This window comes from Tiliqua scincoides, chromosome 10 (genome assembly GCF_035046505.1).
Source record: "Tiliqua scincoides isolate rTilSci1 chromosome 10, rTilSci1.hap2, whole genome shotgun sequence".
In the NCBI taxonomy this organism is placed as follows: domain Eukaryota; kingdom Metazoa; phylum Chordata; class Lepidosauria; order Squamata; family Scincidae; genus Tiliqua; species Tiliqua scincoides.
The window spans coordinates 9,474,699-9,493,746 of record NC_089830.1 but is presented as its reverse complement, the minus strand read 5'-3'; the positions used below and the strand labels follow the sequence as shown (position 1 = coordinate 9,493,746).

At 46.5% G+C, this 19,048-nt stretch overlaps 1 protein-coding gene across 5 annotated transcripts in view; it reads right to left on the bottom strand.

The window, feature by feature from the left end:
- The window catches only part of SYTL1 (synaptotagmin like 1), a 42,114-nt gene extending 30,914 nt beyond the window's left edge, over positions 1-11,200 (bottom strand). For 3 of the 5 annotated variants that reach the window (XM_066638985.1, XM_066638984.1, XM_066638988.1), the window contains exon 1: positions 11,041-11,200. The gene's annotated coding sequence lies outside the window, so the exon portion shown is untranslated. Of the gene's footprint in view, positions 1-7,257; positions 7,333-11,040 lie in introns of those variants that run through there. The other 2 variants (XM_066638987.1, XM_066638986.1) reach the window with 2 other exon arrangements.
- Between the last annotated feature and the right edge of the window lie 7,848 nt (positions 11,201-19,048).

Genomic DNA, 19,048 nt, shown 5'->3' with positions numbered 1-19,048 from the left:
TCTCCCTGCCCACATGCAAACTCACAGTTTCAGGCTGCCCTCTCTTCCTGTGCCAATCTGAACTTTTCCCCCAGTGAAATAAAAGGGAATTGTCAAGGCACAAATAACAGTGTGAGCCACTCCCACATCATGCTTAATTTTTTTTTATTTTTTATTTGGGGGGGGGGAGAAAGAAGAGATAGGGGAGCCTTTAATGAAATCCCCAAGCTTCACCCCCATTTCTCCCCAATTCTAGACAAATTCCAGCCCCGCCTCCCCGCCATCTGCAGGAACAGCTGGAGGCTGCACAAAAAGTAAAGCAAACAGTAATTTAAGCGCAGGTCCCACATGTGCAACAGGCAATAGCAACATATCAGCGCATAATTAATCTGTGGAACTCCTTGCCCCGGGATGTGGTGATGGCATCTGTTCTAGATTACTTTTAAAGTCATCTGTTCTAGATGACTTTAAAAGGGGACTGGGCAGGTTTCTAGCAGAAAAGTTCATTGCAGCTTCCAAGCCATGACAACCATATGCAACCTCTGGGTTTTAGAGGTAACCTAACAAGCACCTGTTGCTCTAGTCTAAGTGGGGTTCCTGCCTAAGGCAGGGTGTTGGACTAGATGACGTATTAGGCCCCTTCCAACTCTATGATTCTATGTAACCTCTCTCTCTAGAGCAGTGATTTACAACCTTTTTCATCTCATGGCACACTGACAAGGTACTAGAATTGCCAAGGTACACCATCAGTTTTTTGACAATTGACAAGGCACACCATGCTGTTAGTGGGGGGCTCACATACCCCAATGGCCCTACTAATAAATGACCCTCCCCCAAACTCCTGCGGCACACCTGCAGACCATTCATGGCACACCAGTGTGCCAAGGCACAGTGGTTAAAAATGGTTGCTACAGAGGTAACCTTGCATCTGAATGCCAAACGCAAGGGGGTGGCAACAGGATGCAGGTATCATGTTGCCTTGAGTGCTCCCAGAGGCAGGCCCAGAGGTGGGCCACTGTGAGATGCAGGAAGCTGGACTCAGTGGACCCTTGGCCTGATCCAGCAGGGCTCTTCTTACGTTCTTAAGCCCTATCATGCAGGGTTGTTGTAACAATTCCTGGAACAATATATAATATGTACTCGGACCATTCCAAAGTGCATTCTATGAAGCTTATGTAATGAAACCTTTCCTGTCTGAGGCTCTGCTCTACAGGGCCTCCCTTCCTATGCACACACATCCCTTCTTGCACAAAATTCTACATTGTTGATGTTAATTGCTAGCCAAGTTTTATCTCTATGCTATGATCCATTTGAGAAGCCTCCTGAGGTGCTCGACATGGCTCCCACAATCCTTTGCAGTTGCTTCAATAAAAATGGAAACAATTCTGAGGAGCAGCTGACTGCATTTCCACGGCTTTGATCCAAGGTGTACATTCAAGACCAAGACAGGAGTAAGTATTGTTCATTATTTAACAACTCGTAGCTATCAAAACAAAGATTAGCCAAGATTTTAGCTTTCGCCTTGGCATTTTAATACAAGGAACGCCATGCAAAAGTCACAGGGAGCTGTGTGGGTCCACTAGAAAAAAAATCCCCAAGAGCCACAATCCAGTTAATCAAGTTCTCCAAAACTTTTCACCAGGCTGGATCTTAAGCAACTTTCTTCACACCCTTCCTGCTTTGCTCAACACAGAGCCTGTTGAAGCCTTCTGGAGAACTTGAAGCTTTGCTCAAGCCTATGTGTCATTTGGGTTGGTCCCAAGAAAAGAAACATTATTGTAGTACGTGACAAAGTAATTACAGAAGGCGTCTCGCATTTAAGAGTCAGGTGGGAGAGGCAGAATCTTGCTTTCTGGAAATTCCAAAACCAGATCTAGTTCACACATTTTACTCCAGCCACATCAAAGTTCTGATCATTTGACTCTTCTGAAAGGCTACAAACCCGTCTGATGCTGGCTGCCTCTCAGGAATTTGTAACAGTGGAGCTGGTGAGCCTGCAATGTTGCTTTATTATAAAAGCTTAATAAATAAAATTTTATTAAGTTACTTTGCTCTTCTTCCTCTCCATGCAACCAGCAAGACAGGCAAGTTTCCCCCAGCAGCTGTCTTGAGAAAAGAATATACTTTTGTAAATTGGACAGAAGATGGTTGTTGCATAAGAAACAGAAATATTCTCTGCAGGATGAAGCAACAGGCCTCTTGACACACCAAAACAGAGAAGCAAAAGAGCAGTTACATGCTTCCAGTTTACCCTCTGTTTGCACACCCCTAAAGTAGTCTCCCTGGTGTCAGTAACTAAATCAGGAGTTCCTCAGGGCAGGAATCTGTCTCTTTCACTCTATGCTAAAGTGCCAATTGCATAGATAGCACGAATACAGGTATATTACCTTTCTCCCAGTCGTTCCTATCCTGTGAGCCATGGCTCCTTGGGAAGCCATGGAATCCTCACAAAAAACCTGCCGCCCTATACAATATATGATTATACCCCTAATGGGGAGCCAAAGTCAATGACCCAATATTTTAAGGGAGCCATCAGCTGAAAAGTTTGGGAACCACTGCCTTATCCGGATAAACAAAATCTGGACTATTCTGAAATCCAGACATATTTTCGAGGCTAGTTTTCTGTAGTGTGAACACTAGAAGGAACCACACCAGGTAACATGCACAGGTGGGTGACACCACTATTGACCAAAATTTTTAGAATCCCGGTATTTTTGAGTAATACCATCATTATATGTCAATCAATGCATAATTTCATGCAGAACGCAATGAAAAAACCCACATTGAAATATTGCTACTCTAACAAAAAATTATAGCCAAGAAACCAGCAGGGGTGGGGCAACGGTACATCACCATGCCCACTGCCCAGGGCATTGCCCCACCCACTGTATGGAAGGTGGTCCATCATAAGGTTGACACACTGGCCTCTTGCACTGGGTGACACCTAGTGACACCACTCAGCCACACTACCAAAACAGAACCTCCACAAAGAAGATACTTCCAAACACTAGTTACTGGGAAGCATCAGCAATAGCAGCAGTCACTGCCTTCATGCCATGCTTTTTGAGGCAACTGCTTGGTCACTGTCAGAAACAGCATGTGAGTCTAATCCAGAAGATTCCTCCTAGCATCTTATGTGCCACCATTTGCCCCTTTAGCCGAGCAGCAGCAACATCCAAGACCCAATGCAGGTGCAACATTAGGCACTCTTCTTCTACCTCCTCCTTTGTGGACAGATCTCTACACCCAAAAGTATATCCATGCTTCCGAGATGCTCAGTTTGCCTTTCATTTGGCCCACAATTGTGTTCATTTAGCTATATAACTCTTACTGCTGTGCAGCAGGTTTCCACACAGTCCAATGCATGCCTATTCAGAAGGAAGTCCCACTGAGTTCAGTGGGACTTATTCCCAGGTAAGTCGCCATTCAGTTGCAGTCTTAGGGCCCAATCCTATCCAATTTTCCAGTGACGGTGCAATCATGCCAATGGGGCATGCACTGCAGCCTGTATTAGGAAGACAGTCACAGAAGCCTCCTCAAGATATTGGAACATTTGTTCCCTTACCTCAGGGGTGAATTGCAGCTGCAAAGTTGGATAGGATTGGGCCCTTGAACAATGTGGTACTACCCCAGCAAATTCCGAAAATCTGCAGCATTTCAGTCTAGAAAATACACATTCCTGCAAAAATAAGGATATTTGCAGACACTGATTACTTAATATAACCACACTTTGAGCAAACTGCTTGGACCCCAGAATACAAGTTGCTTTACCCCTTAGGAAAAAAACATGTGCCATTTACCAGATGGTCCGGCACATCTCCATCTGACAGTGGCACAAGCCTGTCTTGCCCACACCGCATTGGCAGCCTGTAGATCCCTGTGCATTTCTGGGCACCATGTATGAGCACCATGGGCAGGAGGTCTGGCCTAGAGGGTAGAGCCTCTGTTAGCCTGAAGATAACATCTGAAGGTCGCCAGTTCGAGGCCACCGGCAGTTCCGTGAATGGCGAGACTTTGAAGCAGCTGACAAGCTGAGCCGAGTTATTCCACCTGCTTTTTGGCGTGAGCAAAGAAGCATCTTGGCTGCCCTTCAAGTGAGAGATGAAGGAGCTGCTTGTCAGCCAGTGTGGGAGGCAACTGGGGGCCAGAAGTGAGACCAAACCGTGAAAGGTCCATCTGAAATGTTGTGCAGTTCTTGAAAGACAGAACCTTTCTGTTACTGTAAAAATCCCCTTGGGGGTTTAGAGATAGCCTGCCTATGTGAACCGCCTTGAATAAAGTCAGAGGAGTAATCGATGACCAGAAAGGCAGTATATAAATACCAGTATTATTATTATGTATGTTATTTCGTTACTCAGATACTTTTTGAAAAAGAGTGTCAAATGAGCAGCATGAACGGGCTCCAAAACATTGGCCAACCATTGACAAAAGCACAACTATTCCTGGTTCCTCTGTTTATCCAATTCCAGAAGGAGCTGAGTTTTAATTCATCTACAAGGACCTAGCACAGCAGAACCATGCAAAGGGCATGCAATCAAATGGACTAGAGACTCAACCCACATTGGTGCAGCAAGCCAGCATGGGACCTCCTATACAACAGGAGAAATAACGCACAACCATGTGGCCAACTGCTTGTGGAGCATCTGCCTGACTAGGGCTACTTTCTATCACTTTCCTAATTACACTCCTTGCATGGAGTTGGCCTTCAACTCAGTGTTTGCATCACCCAGGGTTTGCACTAGGGTTTGCATCACCCAGTATGGGGGGTCAGCACTTCACCCCCGTGATGGATCTCCTCCCATGCAGTGGGTGGGGCAACACCCCAGGTAGTGGGCATAGTGATGTACCATCACCCCACCCCCACTGGTTCTTGGGCTATAACTTTAGATAGAATAGAGGTATTTCAACCCAGTCTGTTTCACTGAATTCTGCATGAAAGTACACATCAATTGATATATAACATGATGGTATTATTTGAAAATACTAAGATTTAAAAAAATTTGGCCAATAGCAGGGTCATAACCCCTGTGCGTGAGACCCAGTGCGACCCACACTCCCTGCACCTCTCTAGCAACATCACTGCTTCAATTGCCACACACTAGGTCCATCTTTTCATTGGTCTTTCTACCCTGGTGGTTAGCGTGGCACTGGTATGCAGCTGGTGCAGAACTGGGCCAGTGAGGGGCTTACTCCCACCATCCAGCACTTTAGAGGTGAAAATGGGGACATCTTCCGTCAACCTCTATTCTTATACCACTCCCAGCCACTACTACGCATTGCCAATTGCTTTTCACCCCCAGTTGGACTTTTCATTCACCACTCTGCAAAGGCTGGCACTCCTACACAGGGTTCTGAAGTGGTCTTTAACAGTCTGCTTTAAATTTAAAAAAAAAAATCAAAACAGAACCTGAAGAATGTCAAACAGGCTGCCTTATCTCACAATGGCAGGAACAATCATATCTATAGAATTGTTGCAACTCAAACACATTAAAGCAGCCTTTATGCTTTATGCTTAAACAGTCTCTCAATAGGCCATTATGCAGGAGATAAAGGGAAAGCAGTCGCATTTTCTATTTAGATTACCAAGAAACTTGGCCACAGCCTGGACCTTGCAACATGCCTTAAAAGCAGTAAAGGTTTAATATGGCCTGTAAAACACACTGTACGCTCAGTTGTGCTTTGAGTACTTGCAGGTATATGGATGCATGTTGGATGCATGTTAGAGACAGCCCTCTGATGGGCCACAATGTGATCCTGGTTCCATAGCACCACTTTAGGGGGATGGACTACCTATAACTTTGCAGTGATGATGGAGTTGCTCTGCTATTGTCATCCTCCTATCTCTCACTTTGCCATTTGAAAGACAGGAGGAAGTATGGAGAGGAGCTGTTCTAGGATAAATCCTCTCCAACTTGCAAGCCCATTTTTGCAAGCCCACTGCAAGCTTTTTGCTAAAACCCCAGCAACAACCACCAAGCCAGATGCCATGTCAATGACCTGCTGCATTCCAGAAGCCATCATTACAAGTGAGTTTCTGGGGAGTAAAATAGGATTACAGCCTCAATAACACTGTTTTTAAATACCTCTAGCCATAATATATTGGCTCCCCCAATGAGCTGCCTTTACCAGTGCTGACCTATAAATAAATTACTATAGATCAGGTTCCAACAACCTAAAGTAGGGAGGGAAAATTATTTTTACTTTTGCTATTGTAAAGCATTTGGGAGTCAGAAGCCCTTGCCAAGTGACTGCAAATAATCCAGAAATTTCCTAGGAATTCCATCCTGATCCACTTTTTGCTTGTCCCACCTCGACTGCACCTGTGAGCACACATGATGGGTCTTCCTAAAGGGCATCTCCACCATCTCCCTAAAACAACAAAATTTGAACAAAAATGCTAGCAAATAAGGAACTGGAAGAGAGGCACCATTTAGGGTCACTTCTCGCTTGGCGGTGACAGCATCATCACCAACACTGCATCCAGCAAGTGCTCTTGGCTGGCTTCATGTGCCGGCTCTTGTAGCTTTGTGCTCAAGTCTGAGCACAAGTAGATGGCCAAACAGAGATAGTTATGCTCAGCATTTTCTGCATCAGTGAACAGCAGGCCCCTTTCAGGGGCAGTGCAAGATCTCCCAGCACACAATTGTACCAAATGTTGTGTTCCTCTTATTTGGTAATGTGTCTGTTTCTGTTCCTGGACTGGGAAAAGAAAGGGGAAGAGAGAAAGAACAGAAGAAGAAGTTCATCTAGCCCACCACTCTCATCCCCTCCACACTTCCTCTTGTGCTCCATTCTCCCTTTTCCAATTCATGGAGTGGAAAGAGGAGGAGCAATGGATGCATCCGGGTGGACAGCATTGGGAACTCTACTGCCAATCTGCTATCTTCCACCTCTGTTGACCTCACAGATGTGATAGCTCTAGCCCCTGCCCAGTTCATAGGCCTCAAAAGCCACCTGTCCCTGATGCACACCATGTGGCATTGTGTCACCAGGAGATGAAACAGTGCTCCAAACCTCTCAATGACCACCCTGAGCAATTTGGAGGAAGGGTGGTATAAATATGTGATAAATAAATAAATAAATAAAAGACTGAAACATAATACCTGGAAGAATATTCTCTTGGGTACAAAGAGACATTCTTAACAACAGTGTTGCACTTTGGAATTATTAAATAATAGTTCAGTAATTGATAGCATGGGGGTTTCCACTAAAACCCACTGGAGGCAATGAGGACTAGCACCACCCTTTAGAGGAAGTCAGATAACGCAAAGCCCTTACCTTGTTTACAGATGACTATGACCTCTCCACCCACTCGCACACCTCTCATCCTCAAACAAGGAATGAAAGTTAAGACTGAGGTCTCGCCACAGGCCTACAAATGCAAAGGTTGTGGTTCTGTTTTGGTCCCCACTAGAAACACACAGAAATGTGCTTTCACCACAGGCGTGGGGAGCACAAAATGTCACCACAGATCTGCAACCTGAAACACAAAGTATTTGAGAAGAATACAGCAAAAACAAACACAACTGGATGGCAAAGGAGATGAGGTGTCTGTAACAGCCACCCATGACATACATTGCTGATGTCTGTAAACACCCACAAACTCCACCTGCTGGACACACAAACACACCCTAGACAAACCAGTGAACACCTAGGCAAACAGTGGGCACCCCTGCCACATGCATAGGAACACAACAGCATGCTACTGGGCTCTGCCTGTAAGACACAAAGGTGGAACCCTTAATCAGAAGCTCAAACAGCTAAGGCAAAGGAAGGGGGTCATTTTAACAGTTAGGGAGGAGACCATTTATGAAACTCTTCCAGTTCCCACATGCTATTAGAACAGGGAATGAAACAAGAGGAAGAGAATGTTTCTTCTATGGAGGGGCAGTTCTTAAACTGTCAGAAGTCACACATCTTTCCAAGTTGCAACAAAACCATGTAAAGCAGTAGTTCCCAAATGGTGGGTCACGACCTGACTTTTGGTGGGTCGCCAAAAGGTGATGGAAAGATCAGATTTTGCCTCAATCCCTGAGGCTGTTCAAATTAGCTGCTAATTATTCTGCAAAGAGCTCAGCCCCTGCAGTTTGCAAGCATGTGTAAATACAGAGAGATAAAAGTCTGAGGATCTTTTTTCTGATTATTACCACCTATAAATAAAGGATTTATTAATTTTTAGGTCTCTTTTTTAAAAGTCTCTTTTAAAAGTCTGGTAAACCTAGTTGCATCCCAAAAGAGTGTTGTTTAAAAAAGAGGGTCCCAGTGGTCAAAAGCTTGGGAACCACTGATGCAAAGAGTGCAGGACTAACAGCACAACCCTGTGCATGTCTACTCAAAAGTAGGCTCCATTGTATTCAGTGAGGTCACTCCCAGAGAAGTGTATATAGCAGGGGCACCCAAACCACAGCTCACAAGCCACGTGCAGCTCTTTGACATATAAAGTGTGGCTCTTGGAAATATGTTGGCCGAGCTCCTTTTTTGCTTCACACTTAATAAAAAAGGTAAATAAGATATTTTCAAGCTTTATGATTATTTACTGGGCATAAACAGAGTCTACTGGAATAAAACATAATTTTAATATTTATGGTGAGTAAATATATTTAAGAATTTTAATGCTTCTTAAATATTGGAGCCCTCAAACGGCTCTTATGGCTCTCAAACACCTGAAGTTTAACATATGTAGCTCTTATGTTAAGCATGTGTGGCCACCCTTGGTGTATAGCAGGGGTGCCCAAACCTTTTGGCAGGAGGGCCACATTATCTCTCTGACACTGCGTCGGGGGGAGCCCGGGAAAAAAAAAATTAATTTACATCTCAAATTTGAATAAATTTACATAAATGAATATATTAGAGATGGGACATATGAATAAATAAAGGTCTTGCAATAACTCAAGGACTATAAAAGGCCTTGCACAAAGCAAGGCCAGCCTTTTCTTTGCTGCTGCTGCTGCTCCAAGCAGTGGAGGGAGCCCTCCTCCCACAGCTCATGCAAGAGGTTGAACAATTGACTGTTATGGTGAGAGCAGTTGTGTCAGGTCGGCACAGGCAACAGCAAGACTCTGGAGGGCCAGAGTCTCATTGGAGACTGGGGGCTCCCCACGGACCGCAAGTGGCCCCCGGGCCAGGTTTGGGCACCCATGGTGTATAGCAGGCGTGTCCAAAGTTTTTGGCAGGAGGGCCACATCATCTCCCTGATGCTGTGTCCGGGGGGGGGGGGGAGAATTAATTTACATTTAAAATTTGAATAAATTTACATGCATTTACATAAATGAATATATTAAAGATGAACTTATATGATTGAATGAAGGTCTTGCAATAGGTCAAGGCCTATAAAAGACCTTGCACAAAGCAAGGCCAGCCTTTCCTTTGCTGCCGCTGCTGCATCACAAACATGAAACAACAAGCAGTGGAGAGAGCCCTCAACCCACAGCTCACATGAGAGGTCAAACAGTCGCCCTCATGCTGACAGCAGTTGCGTCGGGCCAGTGTGGGCTCCAACAAATCTCCAGAGGGCCAGAAGCTCATTGGAGACTGGGGGCTCCCTGCGGGCCGCACTGAGAGGCCTTGAGGGCTGCAAGTGGCCCCAGGACCGGGGTTTGGGCACCCCTGGTGTATAGGATTGCAGCCTTAACCAGTTAAACACATTTTAGGCTCTCTAGTTTTGCAAATGAGAGGGAATCAAAAATGTCATCTGATCCCTTGGTAGAACCAATTGGTCCCTTGAAAGTCACTTGAAAGGTGACTAGCAGGTGAGGGGGGAACCACAGTAGCCATCTCAACAGCTCAGCCACAGAAGGGAAGGTTAATGTTTGGACAGCTTCTCCTTAGAAGACAACTGCCAGCAAGATGACTTCCAAAACAAAATGACAGGGCAGAGCGCCAAATTCAGATCAACTAAGACTGCCAGGGTGCTCAGGTGACACAATACACAGGAAGAACAGGTGCCTGGGCCTTTATAACTGTGCAGAATTTGGCTCAGTCCATCGATCCTCACTGCTCAGCGATGCGCCGCGCCCACCAAAACATCCTTTTCTGCGGAACTATTAAAAGTAGGGCAACATTTACCCTCTTTGTATGTGGCTGCACAAGAAAGGTCCTATTACCAGATGATTTCCTGCCAATGTCTTCAAGCAGATTTTCTGCAGCAGACAGAAATTCAACAGCAAGTGTGTTCCAGCTGGAAGGCACAACAGGGAACACTTCCCTTGTTGGATTTCTGCCCACAAGACAGATGATAAAAGCACAGGAGTCCAGTGGGAGGGCTGAGAGGGGGGAATCAGGACAAGCACATCCATTAGGCCTAGAAGGTAAGTGGCATACCTGAGGTCTGCTGTAGTTGGTGCCCTGCCTTCAGTTCCAGGAGGCTTTGGGCAGGCCCTGGGGATAAAGACCCCATTGACTGTAGAGTCACCCCCATGCTAATTCACCTGGGTGACAGCCACAGACACTGCTGGTCCCAGTCTATCAAAGAAACACCCAGTGTGGGAACATACAAACTTGGGTGCTCCATGCAAAGGGACAATGGTAACAAGTGGGGGGAATCTCTGGGGATACCAACAAGAGACCCACCCCACCAGTTTCTGGAAGAACCAGTTCTGGCTAGAGGGCCCCCTCCTCCATCACATCCAGGGGCAGGGTTCCAACTACAGGGCTGGTCTTGCAACTCTTAGGCTACAATCCTATCCACACTTACCTGGGAGTAAGCCCCCTTGACTATAAGGGGACTTGCTTCTAAGCAGACATGCACAGGATTGCACTGGCAAGACACAGACACCCCCTCCCCCTTCCTGCCAGACACACAGGCACAGAACCTGCAGCTCAGGTGGGTCAGCTGCCGCCACAGTCAGCTTCCTTCCTTCCTTCCCTTCCTCTACTAGGCACTCTCCACCACTGCCAGGTGTTCAGAGCTGAGCAGGACCCAGCAGGGGAGATATTCCAGACTAACAGCCCTGCACTGCCAGGATGATCCCCGCTTCTCCATATGCTCCCAAGCAGAGGAAGCCCGGCAGAGGCTCCAGCCCAAACTTTCAGCCCCAAAGAGAACCACAAGGAAAAAGTTACCTGTCCAGGTGAGCCCCTTGCCCTGCAGGAGCTGGGCTGGGCTGGGCCCTGCAGCAAAGTGCAGCTGGGTGCTTTGGCTGGGGAAGCAGAAGTTTGCTCTGGTATGTGGTTCCTCCCTCCCTTGCCCTGTTTTGTGTTTGCAAAAGAGCAGTGTAGCAGCCTCAGCAGAAGAGACCTCCAAGGCTGAGTCAACCACAGGGGGGAGGAGAAAGCACCTACCTACAAGCCACAGAGCTGGTGGGAAACCCAGGCCTGGACCCAGAGTTGCTGGAGTGGACTGCAGCCACTAGTTGCACCAGCTGCAATGCTGGGCCTTTACCTGGAAGTAAGTCTCAGTAGGCTCAGGAGGTCATGCATCTGAGTAAACCTTCCTCCACTTGCATTGCACTGTTTGTGAGTTCAAAAGGGGCTCCACAAGCTGCCAGGTCTCAACCTGAAATGTCAAGGGGTGGTTGTATGTTTTTATTGCAGTGCAAGCCTATGCACATTTATATGCTCAATGGGGCTGACTTCTTGGAAAGGATGGTTAGGGTTGTTGCCTTCGGCTGCAATCCTTTGTGCAATTACCCGATATGAAAATAAATAAGGATATTTCAGAGGTGTGGGTCCTGGATCTGAAACAGCTGACAACCATTGCTTTAAGTTACTGTTCCTTGTGCTGCATCCTGTGTCCACATCCTGCATCCTCCATTCCAAAGATTAGCAATGTGACCCACTTTTTAGAATGAGAATCTGTCAGGACCCACCAGAAGTGATGTCATGACCAGAAGTGACATCATCAAGCAGGAATATTTTTAACAATCCTAGGCTGCAATCCTATCCATACTTACCCAGAAGGAAGTCCCATTTACTATCATTGTTAAAAGAATATACTGTACATAGTAGCTTGTTAAAAGTACGGGACTGTAACATTTCCCCAAAGGCAGTCACATACCATGGTAGCATCAAGTCTAATATACTAAAAACAAAATATCGAAATGAATGGGGACCCACCTGAAATTCCCTCACGACCCACCTAGTGGGTCCTGACCCACAGTTTGAGAAACACTGGCTTTGCCACAACTGCTAAAGATACAATATCACCCTCCACCTTGGAGGACTTCTGCTCCTAGAGGGCAGCCTGAGCAGATCTGCTCAGTGAAGTGAAGTTTTAACAGAAAGGTGAATTAGTAATCCTTAACCAATGAAACAGACTGAAGATGAAACAGAGAGATAGTGGTTTTTGTAAGCCCTCCCAGTTGAGTTGCTGACAGAACTGAGTTTGGAACCGAGCACATGTTCTTGACCAGCCATTTTCAATCACTGGGCCATGGCACACCAGTGTGCCACGGAAGGTCTGCAGGTGTGGTACGAGAATTTGGGAGAAGGTCATTTGTTAGTAGGGCCACTGGGGTATGCAAGCCCCTGTTGTCAATGGTGTGCCTTGTCAAAAAAACTGATGGTGTGTCTTGACAATTTCAGCACCTTGTCCGTGTGCCATGAGATGAAAAAGGTTGAAAATTGCTGTTCTTGACCATCAAAGAACTCCTTAAATCAGCTCTGTTAGTGGAGGGGGAGCTTTTAGAAATCATGAGAGCAATAAAGACCTCTTGATTTTATGATCCATGTGACAGGTTCATATAGCAAGTGAACATCTGAGTCCCTTTGGATCTGCTTTCATCCCTTCAGGAAGAAAGGCTGGATAAAAAATACTGTAAACAAACATACAGTGCAAAACTGGGATGGAAAGGCCAGCATGCCAACACTTACAAGCCAGGATGCTCCATCTGCTAAACAGCTGACAAATCGGATTGCAGAAATCAGAGGGAGGGGATTAAAATGCAGGATACCACATCAAATAGCCATCAATTCATTTGTGCCTTTTACAGCTTTGATTCCCCTAGGCATGTCTATCAACATACTTGCTCCTATTTTTCCTCCACTACATATAAGAACATAAGAAGAGCCCTGCTGGATCAGGCTCGGGGCCCATCTAGTCCAGCTTGCTGTATCTCTCAGCACTGGCGTCGATAAGGGGGTGCGGAGGGTACGGGCTACACCGGGTGACATGCCCGGGGGGGGTGATGTGCCCTGGGGGAGGACGTGCTAAAATCACAGCATTAGGAGCCACCCAATCATGCCATACACCGTTGGATGTGGAATGGCTGGCGGAGTGCAATGCAAAAAACAATTGAAATCGCTCCTTTCATTCAAAAGTTATGGTGAAAAAACCAGAAGGAAAAAATGCATGGAGCCCTATGGAAAGTGAAAGTGAGCTGTATCGCGTGTTTACTCGCGAGTAAGCCTACTTGCCATAGTCCGTAGGAAAGGGCAGGCCGAGAGGAATCCAACGACACCTGAATGGTCCTGATCCAATGAATGTAGCCCAAAAAAAACACCGGAGAAGCTCCCCCCTCCCAGCTGGAGTCAGAGCCAGAAAGGAAGCCACGTGGCTGTGTTTACTCGCAAGAGGACTTGCCTTAGTTGAGGCAGGCTGAGAGGCAGGCAGAGAGGACTCCAAAAATGTCAGAATGGTCCTGATCCAATGAATGCAGCCCCCCAAAACACTGGAGAAGGAGGTCCCCCCTCCCAGCTGTGAGTCTATTGAGCCCTATGGAAAGCAAAGCAACCTCATGTCGCATTTACTCATGAGTAGGCAGACGTGCCTTGGCTGGTGGTCAGGCCAGGCAAAGGGGAATGTGAGGACACCAGAATAGTCCCAATCCAATGGAGCTGGAGTGCAACAAATGTCCAGAGGCAGCCTCCCCCCCCCCCCCCTAAAAAGGACAAAAAAAGAGGCTTGAACTGGTAAGGGGAAGTTTTCTATTTTGCACTTGCAAAGCCAGGTGGGTCTTTATCTGGATATGCCTGAAACAGAAGAACTTTTAACTGGGAACTGGGGAGGGCTGGAAATCTCACTGATTCTTTTTGGGGGGTTGTTATTGCAGGCAGACTACAGAGTAAGCTCCATTGACCACTATGGGACTTACTTCTGAGTAGACATGCATAGGCTTGAGCTCACAGGCTGCAATCCTACCCACACTTTCCTGAGAGTAAGCCCCATTGACCACTATGGGACGTACTTCAGAGTAGATTACTTTGTGGAACAGGACTGGCTCCCCCCTATTTAATTATTTTATTTTAATTTAATTATTTATTTTACTTTGCTTGATGATGTCACTTCTGGCCATGACATCACTTCCAATGGGTCCTGGACAGATTGTCATTCTAAAAAGTGGGTCCCAGTGCTAAAAGTTTGAGAACTGCTGCAATAAGGTGTTAGTAAGTTGACACGGGGTGTGTGTGAAACCACATTGAAATATCTGTGTTACAGGGTACAGCCAAAAAACCAGTGGGGGCGGGGTGATGGTACATCACCACACCCACCTGGGGCATTGCCCCACCCACTACATAGGGTGACGCACAGGCCTCCCACACCGGGTGACGTGAATCCTAGTGACACTACTGTCTCTTAGCAGCCCACCAGATGCATCAGGGAGCACATTATTTGTTAGATTTGTATTCTACCTTTCTCCCCGAAGGGCACCCAACGCAGCTACCAATAAGACCAAAAGATACTTGCATCTCACTGCCACTCCCCTGCAACTGGCATTCTATTTACCCTTGCACACACATCCCCCAATAAAGATACCACCCCTGTGGCTTGGGTTTAACTTGGGCCACTTTATTAAACACAAGTGACCAATTCTTAAAATATGAAACTGACTGAACACACTGTTCCTCCCTCACCAGTCTGGGGCACATCAAAATACTGTCATCAGGGCTGGGGGTGGGGGAAATCCCCCATCCCTCGCTAACCTAAAACTATCATGCTGGTACTTTGAAACTTTGAGCATTTTCCCCCCACTCTGTACACATATGATCCATATGTATGTGGCTGCACCAGACTTCACGCAAGCACCCAAGAATTTGAAATTATTTTTTTTCCTAGCCTAGTTACAATCCAGGCAGCAGGAAGGTTGCTGGAAAACAGCCCAGCACACTAAAGCCTGGAAACCACATGTAGACTAGCAACAATAAGAATGGTGAGAGAGCTCTGTGGCCTGCATGCATGTGGGATCTCAGCAGGGCTGTTTCTGCTGGGAACGGGACAACAACATGCATAATTCTCTTTCCTTTCCCAGCTGCTACTCCAAAAGTTCAGGACATTTTCACACAGATTTAAATCGATTTGCAACACATCCATAAAAATACAACATTAACACTCAGATTAATAAAAGTACCTTTTCTATAGTCCACTCAACAGGCACACTTGTGCAGGAAAATTTCAAATGCTCTTTTTAGCATCATGTGTGAAAAAAGATCTTGGGGATGTGTGTCTATCCAGCCCGTGGCCAGCCTCTGATTCCCTGAGAACCTCTGTCCCAGTTGACCAAACACAACCAGAGTTGTGCTTGAGGGGGTGGGGAATGGGGGTCCATTTAAGTGTGTGCGCTATTTCTTGGGCTGTGTAATTCTTGGAGAAGTCCTGGACATTTGAGCCCACTCACTTATTCATTCATCTAAGTTACATCTAACGTATTTATTTAAATTTTATATTTAATTTTTTTCCAGTCCTCAACACTGTGCCAGATATTTGATGCAGCCCTTTGGTCAAAAAGTTTAGAGACCCCTGGTATAGAAGAGGGAATTTCAGCAGGTGCAGCTTTTCAAACCCTTCCATGTTGAGCTGCACCTGCCAAAATTCCCTCCTCTCTCCAACTGTTAAAGGTATAGGCACTCTGTCCTCCATAGTATCTGTTCACCCTGCACAAGACCCCTTGTTGTTCAAGCTGTCACAGGCTTGCATGGCTATGCCCCTGGAGGTTCTTAGTCATACAACTTCCCCAACTCTCCACATTGTCAGAATCTTTGTGGTAGTAACTGTGAGGTCTAAGGGTATATTGGGGGGGTATATTGGGGGGGTATCTAAGGGTATTTTGGAAGAAGCAGAATCATACATCAATATAAAGCATAAAACCAAAACACATGTTCAATGCTTGTTTTATTAAATAATTTCAATAAAAAGAAAAACAGTCTGTCACCTGCCCTCCAGTCATCACAATGCCTTCTGCCAGAGCAAATTACTTACGGAGACGTGGGGCCTGAGCATTTTCCCACATATTCCACACAGATTTACTTTAAAAAATGAAAACCAAACATTTAGGGGAAGGAGTCTGGAATATTGGAGAGAGAACAAGATTCCCCAAGATTTTTCCTTCACAATTGCTTTTTTAGAGCTGCCATCTTTGACTCCATAACTGGAGAGCTGCTCCCTCCCCCTCACATAATATAATGCAATTTAATCACAGAGGTCCCATAAAATCTCCAGGATTGTTTTCCATAATCACCTGGAGAGGACGCTGATTTCTGGAGAATCCAGGCCTATTCTGTAGTATAGGCAACTCATTGGTGTGCCTTCCTGCCTCATCTCTTCTGCTGTCACTGACAGCATTTCAGGAGAGTACCTGCTCCATGCGCAAAAGGTCCCAGATCTAATCTTTGAGGTCTGCAGGTACCAGAGATGGGGAAAGATCCCTGCCTGAGCCCATGTAAAAGTCCTGTCAATGAGAACTGACACAATGGATGTGATGGACAAATGAATTCACTCCTTATGTCATACAGAATGGTAGTGCTTGTAGTGGCACTTCACAATTTGGAAAATTGTGCTCAGATCCACTGCAACAGGGACCACAGGGCACTGCCGCTTGGTTGTTGTAAACACTACTTCATTAGAGATCAGGGCCTGGCTGCCGCTGGGAGCAACAAGCAGCCAGGTCTGTGTAGAAACAGATGCTAGACACCCACCACCTCAGGGTAAGGCTGCACAGGGGTCAGGAGGGAGGCAGGGAGGGGGCAGAACGGGGTGATGACAGGGCAGATTAAGTAGTGGCAGCAACTTCCGACTTCCTTCCAGGGCCTGATCCACTTTTACAGGTCAACATGGACTTGTGTCAGTGATATCACTGCTGCAGGTCCAAGTTGACCTACTGGACCCTCAGGGACATAAGAATATAAGAACATTAAGAACAGCCCCACTGGATCAGGCCATAGGCCCATCTAGTCCAGCTTCCTGTATCTCACAGTGGCCCACCAAATGCCCCAGGGAGCACACCAGATAGGACTTACACCCAGGACTTACCCTGGGAAAAGTAAACAAAATGTTCCTTTCCCTGAGGAGGCTCCTGAAGTCAAAACTCTGCCATAGGATGCAGTGGACCCTGTGGTGATGGTGTTGCATTTCTGCAAGGGGAGTTGCAGTGGGTTGGGGTGTAAGTCACATGCAGAGCAATCCCATGCATGTTTACTCAGAAATAAGCTCCGCCAAGTTCAGTGGGACTACTCCTCAAGTTATAGGACTGCAGTTTTACTCACTGTGATCATGTAATGCAAATGAACATATTGGAATCAAGAAAGAGTAGAATATTCCACCCCCACCATTCACATACTAATACAAATTTAGTAATTTTATCCTGAAATATCTTACAAGTCTCTTAAAAACCCTGTCAAAGAGCCCCTTTGCATGAGTAGGAAGAGCTCGGCTGTCCATATCTCAGCCTTTGATCTGCAAAGTCTGGACAGCTACTTAAAGGCCATAAAACTTTTCAAACCCAACAGGGGGTGATCTGGGTTACAATACTGCAAACATTTCCCACACACCCCTCTCTCCTACCCCCTTTTCAGAAGGCTCTCCTGTTGTCAACCTTTCATCTAACAAAGCCCGGAATTAATTGATCCCCCACAATTGTTTAAGTCAGGCTGGAACTAGGCTAGAGATGAAGGGCTCCAATCTGGTTATCCACCTGGCCACTGGCTCTTCCTGGGGTAAGTGATGCAAGATCAAACCATGCCAAGAACCCAAGAGGCCATTCCACAGGGAGAGTAAGTAGGTTCATCATCAAAAGAGTTGCCTACAACATGGATTGTCAAGCAGTAGCTTAAGAGACCCCTCCAGACTGAGCAAAGTCACTCAAGGAATTGCCTTGGATGATTTTGGTAACCACCAGATCAATGGTGGTTCTACCAGATCAGTGCCCCTCCCAGCACTTTGGGGGCATCATCACATAACACCTGCTGAGTATATAAAGGTACCTTATATGGAATCAGACCATTGGCCTGTCTAGCTCAGTATCACCCAGCTCTACCTGGAGACCCTAGGGACAAATGAGTGACTGTGACTATGGAAAGCTGGTGCCCTATCACCGAGCTGTAACACACACCCCCATTCTGCTGGGCCTGAATTGTTTAGTGGCGAGCTGCTGATGAACTGCACAATGTTCTAGCCACAGCCATTTTGCAAGTGATGTCACAACAGGCGGTAGCACTCCTACCACCAGACACCGCCACACCTGCTGGACCAGATAAGGTAGTGGTGGGTGCAGGGAGGGGAGGCAAATGGAGGCAGGGAAATAGCGGGAGGGGTGGATTCAGGGGCAATGACACTACGCAAGATCCTATCCTTTGCCTCCTCACCTCCTTTCTTATCCTTGGACTTGTGCTAGCTACAGAGCTGGCACAGGTTTGAGGAGACCCATGGTGCAGTAGGATGCTTATGGAGAGGTATAATTCCCCATTCCCCTCCAAAGCCTTCCAACCTGCCCCCTCCCACTAGATACAGCATTGCCTTTCTGGTATGGCTGAATTGACTGGGGGGGGGGAGGTAGGATAGAAATGCACTCCCAGTTTTAATCTGACCTTGTGTCCCATCCCGTCCGCCCACACCTCCTTTCTATAAAAGGGAGACCAAAGCTATTTGGCGTGGCTGACTTAAGCACCACAGATTTCCAGGAACCAGTTCTACAATGCAGGAGACAGATGATTATCTGTCAGGCCTGATGACAGGCCTGTTGAAACAAGACAAAAAATGGTCTCTGGGATAGTTAAGGATGGAAAAATTCCAGATGCCTGCCTGCCCCCCCCCCCAAGAGCCATCTGATCATGGCACATCTGAATGTTGACATTCCCTTTCAACCTTGTACAGAACTGGCACTTAGAATGTTAAAACATTTTTCCAGGTTTGTTTGTCAGT